General features: G+C 38.8%; 1 long non-coding RNA gene across 1 annotated transcript; it reads left to right on the top strand.

The window, feature by feature from the left end:
- The first annotated feature begins 5,610 nt into the window (after positions 1-5,610).
- LOC123082150 (uncharacterized) lies at positions 5,611-6,484 on the top strand. The gene is made up of 3 exons (XR_006438958.1): positions 5,611-5,714; positions 5,824-6,270; positions 6,350-6,484. It is a non-coding gene; the product is annotated as an uncharacterized lncRNA (long non-coding RNA).
- The last annotated feature ends 2,785 nt before the right edge of the window (positions 6,485-9,269 follow it).

The following is a 9,269-nucleotide window of genomic DNA, read 5'->3' as shown; positions in this document are numbered from 1 at the left end:
CCCAAAAATAGTCTTCAAAGCTTTGATCAGGAAGTGGCACAGGATATGATCTAATTCCGATTGAGACCTTCACCTATGCTTCCCAGTTAAATTTTCTCTTTCAGTTATAGTAAATGTAGTTATCAAACAATTGTTTGATGCCATGTGCCTATGCACTTAGTCTTTTTTCTGTCTAGTTTTTAGTTATGAGGCTTCGTTCCATTATGATCTTTGCATACCCAGCCTTGCTTTGGATTTCATAACATGCTTCCCATACCAAAATTTATTGAGTTATCTCGTCATATTTGGGCTCACATAAAAGCTGATACATAATTCTTGTATGCAACAAATGGTATTACTTTGTATTATGGTTCACCTTTTACTCATCCTTAGAAAAATTGTATGCAGGAAAGGTCGAAGTCAGGATAAGGAAGAAGCCAGTTCCTTGTTGCGTCAAGGACGACCTATGAGAAGGTTTGTTTCTGTTATGTCAACATTCCCAAATTTTCATTTTTTATTCAGTCTGAATGAAATAAGTTACTTTCAGTACACATATTTTCTCATTTTTATAATACCTATATGCATAGCGTTTAATGTTAAATTTTATAAGGTTTGTTTCGGTTATGTCAACATTCTCAAATTTTCATCTTTTTCTCAGTGTGAATGAAATAAGTTACATTCAGTACTGTGTTCTCTTGTTTTGCTAATACCTAATATGCATATGTTGTTATCCTATTCTATAAATAAATATAACTAATATGCCAAATTTCGTGTAGTATGAGTATCTATGAGGCCCAAAAGTTATCTGTATTATTTTGAGAAAAATAGGTCATGTCCTAAATGGACTACTATTCTGTTCTATTATACATACTATTTCCATATTTCAGATTCACTTTCTTGACAAGTGTGTAAATCCTTTATCTAATTTTCTAGTTTAAAATCAGCTAGATGGCTCGAGATAGGAGTTGGATGGATATGAATAGGGATTCCGCGGAGTGGCAGAGTGGCATTAAGGAATTTTTAGATTTGGCTTTTGATGGTAGTCCTGGAAGATCAACCGCTTTATGCCCATGTAGAAGATGTCTCAATGCTATTTACAAGGAAAGGGATGAAGTACAGCTTGACATGCTCATGAATGGGATGGATCCCAGTTATACTTGCTAGAAATACCATGGAGAGGACTCAGATAACGAAAGTACGGCTGAAGGATCTGAAGGTGAAGGGGTGAGAGGTGATGACTTTGCAGTTCGTGATTTGCTCAACACTCTCATACGTAGCACCGAGCCAGAAAGTAGCAAACCCATAGGTGAAGATAATAGTGAAGAGATGTTGCATGATGATGGTAATATCCCAGAAGGGTCTTCCGAAGGTAGAAGTAACGAAGAGGCAGGTGGATGTGCCATGGATTTCTTTGCTTTGTTGAAGGATGCTAAAAAGGAGTTGTACCCTGGTTGCAAGGAGCACACAAAGCTTTCTTTCATTGTGAGACTCTACCAGATAAAGTGCTTGTTTGGGTTGAGCAACAGGGCATTGTGAGGCAGTACTTCAATTGTTCACAGAAGCGCTTCCAAAAGGTCATTGTATTCCAAATTCTGTCGAGAAAGTTTAGAAGATAATCCGGGATCTTGGGCTAGACTACCAAAAGATACATGCTTGCATTAATGATTGTGTGCTATTCCGGAAAGAGTATGCTGACATGGATTACTGTCCGACCTGTAAGGAATGTAGATGGAAATCTGCTGCAACTGATGAATCAGATGTCGAGAGGACAAACTATAAAGGGAAGAAGCAAGTGGCCCGTAATGTTCTAATTTATTTCCCACTCACTCCACGGCTACAACATCTATTTATGACCGAGGCTACATCATCATATATGAGATGGCATAAGGACGACCATGTGGATGATGGTATAATGCGGCACCCTGCAGATTCTTTGGCATGGAAGCATTTTGATAACATTTATTCTAAAGGATTCTCTTCGGATGCACGGAATGTAAGGCTTGGGCTTGCATCTGATGGGTTCAACCCATATGGGATAATGAATGTGTCATACTCTTGTTGGCCAGTGATTCTAATTCCATATAACATGCCTCCTTGGTTGTGTTTGAAACAACCATATTGGTTAATGTCGATGATAATTCCTGGAAAAAAGTCACCAGGAAATAACATCGATGTATATCTACAGCCTTTGATAGATGAACTCAAAGATCTATGGTATGTTGGTGCCGACACATATGATGCCACAACGAAGAAGAAATTTCAGATGCATGCAGCCCTCATGTGGACAATTAATGATTTCCCAGCTTATGCAATGCTATCTGGTTGGAGCACAAAAGGAAAACTAGCATGCCCATATTGCCACATGCACACAGACCATTTATGGTTGAAATATGGACGCAAGTACTGTTACATGGGTCATCGCCATTTTCTAAGTTGTGACCACAAGTGGCGTAGAAACAAGAGTTGCTTCAATAACGAGACAGAAAATAGAGATGCTCCGGTGCCACTCTCGGGCAATGACATGGTACAACAACATGCAAGTTTTGAGCAGGAAACCTTTGGGAAAACTAGAAAGAGGAAGCGTGATGATGATAATAAGTGGCATAATTGGAGGAAGAAGAGTATATTTTTTGATCTCCCTTATTGGAAGAACTTGCTTGTTAGGCATAATTTGGATGTAATGCACATTGAGAAGAACATTTGTGACATCTTTTTAGGGACATTGCTTGATATGGATGGTAAATCAAAGGATACTCTGAAGGCCCGTCTTGATTTGCAGGACTTAAAGATAAGGAAGGATCTGCATCCAAATGTCAGTAATGGAAAGTATACTTTAAATCTAGCTTGCTATAATGTGACAAAGGATGAGAAGAAAATGCTATTCAAGTTTTTGCATGGTGTAAGGATGCCCGATGGTTATGCATCAAACCTAAAAAGATGTGTGTACCTCGAAGGTTGTAAGGTGTCTGGGCTCGAAACTCATGACTGCCATGTCCTCTTTCAGAAACTTCTTCCCATTTGGGTACGCAATATACTGCCCAAGAAATTTGTTGTCCCATTCCTCGAGCTAAGCCTATTCTTTGCTGCGATTTATTCCAAGGAATTAAATCTTGAAGAGCTAGCAAAGTTGAGTCGTACAATTCCAGAAACTCTCTGTCAACTTGAGATGATCCTTCCACCCCAGTTATTTATATCATGATGCACCTTCCTATTCACCTTGCTGAAGAAGCTCGATTAGGTGGACCTGTTTCTTACCGATGCATATATCCCGTGGAAAGATATTTGCGCACACTTAAAGGATATGTGCGGAACAAAGCTCACCCAGAAGGTTCAATTGCCGAGGGTTACATAGCTGAAGAGTGTCTAACATTTTGTAGCCATTTTTTTGGTAACATTGATACCAAGCTTAACTGGTCAGAGCGTCATGAAGCTGCAGCTAGAGATGAAGGACCAGCTGGACTTAGTGTATTGGGCACAATTGATCACTCAAAGAAAGGTTTCACATTTGGAACACTTTCTAAGGCAGAGATGAAGCAAATTAGGCACTACATAATAACAAACTGCGAGGAATCCAACTCATGGACAGAGTAAGGATGTTTTTATTTTTTATTTTTTTCTTCATGGTACATATGCACTGTTCTGAACCTACTCAACACTTTTGTTATAGTGAGCATCTGGATGAGCTTATAAGGGCTGGTGCTCATGGTGTTCAGAAACGGCACAGAGACGAGTTTGTAGATTGGTTCGAGAGGCGTGTAAGAACATAATACATAGTAATTACTTATGCTCGTGTTAATAAAAATAGTTGTTGATTTTTCTAATAATTTGCATGTGTTAATACAGATCCAGCCACTTCACAAAGAAGGGAAAGTCAATGGTCTTTTGTATGCCCTATCTAGAGGACCTGACCCTCGAGCTCGTGTTTATAACCGCACCTTTATCAATGGGTTTTTCTTTAGAAATGATAGTGTAGAAAGAGATTTGAATACCCAAAAAGTGGTGTTGTTGTTAGGGGTGATGCTCGATCTGGCAACCTTGATTGGTTTGGTGTGATCAAGAAAATTATTTGTGTAGATTTTCCCTCGGAAAAGGAGGTAGTGCTATTTCAATGTGACTGGTTTGACGTGCCCTCTGCCAATAAAAATCAAAGCACGGGCTACAAGAAGGATGATTATGGCTATATCGATGTAGATACTACCTGACTTTGATATAGGGATGATCCCTACATACTAGGCATTCAAGCAGAACAAGTGTTCTATGTGAGAGATGTCAAGAAGATAAATTGGGCTTCTATTGTTAGATTGAAGCCGCGAGACCTATATGCCATGTCATTCGTAGGAAATGATGACGATGGAACCGGAGCTGATGCTGACTTATTTGATATTGTAGTTGGAGATACAAATGTGCCAGGCATAGACGGGGATGTCGAAAGTTGGTCTAGATCTGGCTTGGAAGGTGCGAGTGGTGATGCTTCAGATATTCCGAAGATACCCGAAGTTGATCCCGGAGATGATGAGATTGAATCTGATAGTGATAGCTGTGATGATGATGAGACATATATAAATGATGGCCATGTTCCTCATTTAGTACTCGACGAATCTGATGATGACGAGTTTTTTGTGTAGAACATTAGGATTAAGTTTTCTATAATATAGAGAGAAACAGATCTGTCCCTGATGCTTGGTGTTATATAGGTACAATTTCTAGCATTACTGTTGACTTGGCTCCTTATGACTGCATGGCAATTTAAAAACAGAGTTTCTTTTCTGGGATTTTAATCGACAGAAAGTAATGGTCAAAAGAAGAAGGGGCGAGGTGTCCTTAAAGGAATCAAGGTCGCCAAGAAGCGATTCGCCAATGGTTCCTCAAAGCTTTACATTGAATTTTCCAAAACATTGGGAGGTTCTATCGGAGAGAACTATCGTTTGTTTGTGGATGACGTGGTGGTTTACATGAAAAGGAAGGCACCACTCATTGGTGTAAACAAGTGGTCTGCCATTGATTCTTCTATGAAGGATTCAATCGTTGCTGATGTCATTGTAAGTATAAGTTTGTACATCAGCATTTTTCATAGCCTCTCCAATATCTATTTATAAATAGCAGACTCCTATCATCATTCCTTTTTAGGCTAAGTGGGATTTGGAGGACACATATTCTACGAAGGGAAAAATACTAACAATTTCTAGAGAGCGCTATAGAGGATGGCGGTCAACTTTGCATTCAACATACAAAGCATACAGTACTGATGCTCAAAGAAGGGCGAATAAACCCGAGGATGTAACTCCAGAGGAGTGGGATTATATGATCAATTATTTTGGCATGGATTTAAAATTCCAGGTTACTTCTGTGTACATTACTAGGTGTAGTAAGTAAATTGTACTAGTTACAACATGCCTCTTAGGTGTAGTAAGTAAATTGTATTATTTACAACATGCCTCTCATTATATTGTGTGTGGCAGGAGCTTAGCCACAAAAATACGGAAAATCACCAGAAGCAAAAGGCGAGTCATATAGCTGGTTCAAAATCGTACTCGTAGATTAGCTATGAGAAGGTACTCAAAAGAGTAGATGTAATGCACCTTTGTACGGTCGAATTTCAAGGTTCTCTATTTGACATATCTCTATACTTGTAGAGGGACGAGGAGACTGGGAAGGAACCAACTATTCTACAACTTTGGTAGATCACTCATACACGAAATGGATCGTGGTCTAATGAAGAATCACAGACTGTTTATGTGAGAAACATTTTCAAACAAAGAAATCTATCTTGTTACATTACTTATGTTGTGCAATATCATATTAACATCCTTAACAACTTAAGTATGCTATCTTTATGTGGTGTAGGACAATGCACGCAGCCAGATTAGGGAGAAAGAAGGAAAGATTGGTGGTCCAATTTCAAGTGAAGAGCAAAAAAATATTTTCTAGAATACCTATAGATCTACTATGGAAATGACATCATTGAAGCCTTGTGGCCGAGGATACATGGCTAAGCTGCCTAGCGGTTCTGAAAGACTACATTCTGAAATCCAGAGGCAAAATGCTGAGCTAACCCTCGAGGTTCATGACTTAAGGTGGCAAATTGTTGAACAACAGGCAGAGAGGCAAAGAGAACGAGAAGAAGAGCGAGTTGCCAGGGAAAAACAGCTTGAGGAGGAATGCATAGCAAGGCAGAGAGAACTTGAGGAGGCTAAGCAAGCAATGATGCATGATATTATGAATGAGGTTAGGCAATCAATGAGGTCGGATGTTGAGCAGATATTGGGAACTCGACGGGATGATGCACATCAGGTAATACAAATGCTTTCAATTTAGTACAATTATGTTCTATGGAGAAAAATAAATCTTGTGAGTTATCCATGCAATGTAGTTTTGCCAAGCAAGTGATGCTCCAAGAAACAGAACTGGAAATCGGTCAAGTTCTCTGTTTAAAAATTCGAGCATGATTACTCAACACCAGCTTATGAAAGCACCTAAACACCATCGTCGTCCTCCAAGTGAAAAGGTATTTGACAAAATTATGAGATCTAGTTTCCATTGAAGCATTTACATGCCGAACTATACCGTCTGAAACTGAACACAACACAAAAGACAACGCAAAAAAGAATCTGTACCTCGAAGGCAACCACCACACTCGTGCAACCCCAGTAAACATCTTCTAAACTTATACTAGGCTGGATAAAATAGATTTTAGCAACATGCTACATTTCTGGGTAAACTCATATCAAGTGATACATCACTGATAGGATAATTTTTAGACTTTTACTACATGATCAGTCATGAAGAGGAGAAGAAAATAGTTGATTCAGGAAAATGCAAGTAAAACAAAGAAAAACTTGTGCCTTGGTTTGCATGTGTTTCTACCACAAATGCTAATTATTAAGTGAAATACTAAGTTGAGAAACAATAATAAGCATGCCAACCTTTTCTTCTATACGTGCAATAGCCTATACGTGGAACAGCCAGCAGATTACATGCCAAGTATAAACTGGTGGAACTCATGTTATCCATGCATTGGTGTACGGATTACCCTTTCTGCTTTTAATTAGTATGTTTACATAGAAAAAAGGCATGATTACTTTCTCAAGTAGCATGATCAACCCTTTAGTTATGTGCCTACTTTGAGATATTAATGTTTATGTGCCACAAATAAGAAGAGGCAAATATCTTCTTTAATGAATGCCCTCAACGAGGAAACCTGATGTATTTCATTGAAATTCAGTCATTCATGTTAGAATAGAAAATTTTGTATTCGCTGCTCGCTAATCATCTATTTATAGACCTTGTATCTGTGTAAACAACACCTATCTTTTAGAAGATATTTGCCTCTTCTTATGACTGTACAGAAGTAGCCATAGTAATATGTCAGAAGTGCTAATGAATAAATATTACAGTACATTCTTGATATGGATTATAAATATGGAATCCATCCCATGTAGAATCATCAACCCTTATTTATAATCATATTTATTGTGTATTGTCTTTACTGTCTTAACTAACTATAGACTTCAAATTTTGTTTTTGCCTTGTGGGATGGTTTTCTCTAAATGAAGAAGAAAGATCCCAACAAGATTTATTACCAGTTTAGGAGGCGCCTTGTAGGACGGTTTTTCTACGTTAAGTGAAGAAAAGTGATGTATTGAAGAATGCTTGTTGACTAGATGAAGTCATATGTATCTTGTTTGTTTGAACATTTAGATTTCCTTTCAGACTTTGTAGAACATGTATCCGACTTGGATGTTTTATTCTTGAACTTGTTAATGAATGAATGAATGCTTTGGACATGTACTCATGATTTTCTTCTACCATTATCAACATGTGAGCATTGTTCTGTACTTGTAAATGGTGCTTGGATAATGCATTATTAGTGTAATATATACTACACGCAATAGGTTATCACCATGGAATTACACCTGTCGCAAAAAAATATTGCCACGAAACCTGCCTATTGCGATAATGTATCACCACAAAATTTGCATGTTGCAATAAGTTTTTGCTACAAATCCTTCATTGTTGCAACAAGTGTGTTGCCACAAAATTATGTCGTTGTGAGAGGGTCTTGCCACAAAATCTCATTCGTTGCACTAGGTTATTGCCACAAAGAGTATTTTGTGGCCATATGTGTGTGTCGCAATGGCAGGGCTCGTGGCAATATAATTCAAATGCCATGAGAAAAATTATTGCGATACCATTCCATGTTGCCATGATACCAAAAAATGTTGCATCATCCTATTGCCACGGAGTTTATTGCGACGCTTGGCAACAAATTCTACTTTGTTGCGATAGATACATATTGCAACAGTTTTTTACTTATTGCAACTGAAAAATTCATTGCAATAGACCGTTTTCCCTGTAGTGCAAGTTGAATGTGATGTACACCAACGATACGGACTCGGTGAAGCTCTGCCTCGCCTCAGTCCTATGGCTGCACCAGGTTCTGGAGCATTCGCCGTTTCATCGACAGCGCCGACTGCACCTTCGCTATGGTGGAGAGAAGGAAGAACGCGACGATTCGGCCATCTGGTGCAACAAGCTTGTCGACATCCAGAAGCAATACAAGATTGTCAACAACGGGCAGGAGAAGGACTCCGTGGTTGACCTCGCTCAGACCATCATCGACCCCTGATATGCCAACATGAAAGAAGACGACCTGAACAGGTGGGAGGTACCTCTGAATCTACCCTACATAACCTACGCGGCCAAGGACGCATATGCATGCTATGACAAGGGCGTGTCTGCTTCCCGTAACCGACGAGTACACGGACAGCCACAGCGTCATGATCAAGCGTGCTAGGAAGGTCTAGATGTTGTACTTTATCTGTTTATAAGCACCTTTATCATCTGAGTGTTTCATGCATTAGCCTATGTGTCGTAAATATCTGTTTTGTCCGAAATATTTCTTTTAAGAACCCATTAACCTGATTGCTTTTTAGTGGCTATTTTCTTATGTATGTAAACTAGTTCACTTGTTCGTAAAAAAAACTAGTTCACTCGGCTGCCGTGCTTTGAATCTCCTTCCTCCCAACATATTTCCCTCCTTAGGTGGACCCAGCGGGTCTTTGAATTTTCTCCCACTTTCTTTTTTTGATGTAAACTGAGTTATCTCCTAGTACTTTCCCCTAGAACCAACTCAACTGTCCCACGTCTAGCCTAAAAAATAATAATACCCCACGTACTATTAACTCATCAAATTAAAATGATATTTTATTTCATAAGTTGAATGTTCTTACAAAATAATAATAATAATTGTTTATATATAACTTGGCAAGTTAACTCCTAGTGATTGCGTA

Source organism: Triticum aestivum, chromosome 4A (assembly GCF_018294505.1).
Source record: "Triticum aestivum cultivar Chinese Spring chromosome 4A, IWGSC CS RefSeq v2.1, whole genome shotgun sequence".
In the NCBI taxonomy this organism is placed as follows: Eukaryota; Viridiplantae; Streptophyta; class Magnoliopsida; order Poales; family Poaceae; genus Triticum; species Triticum aestivum.
The sequence above is the reverse complement of the archived record's forward strand: the minus strand, read 5'-3'. Positions and strand labels throughout refer to the sequence as shown.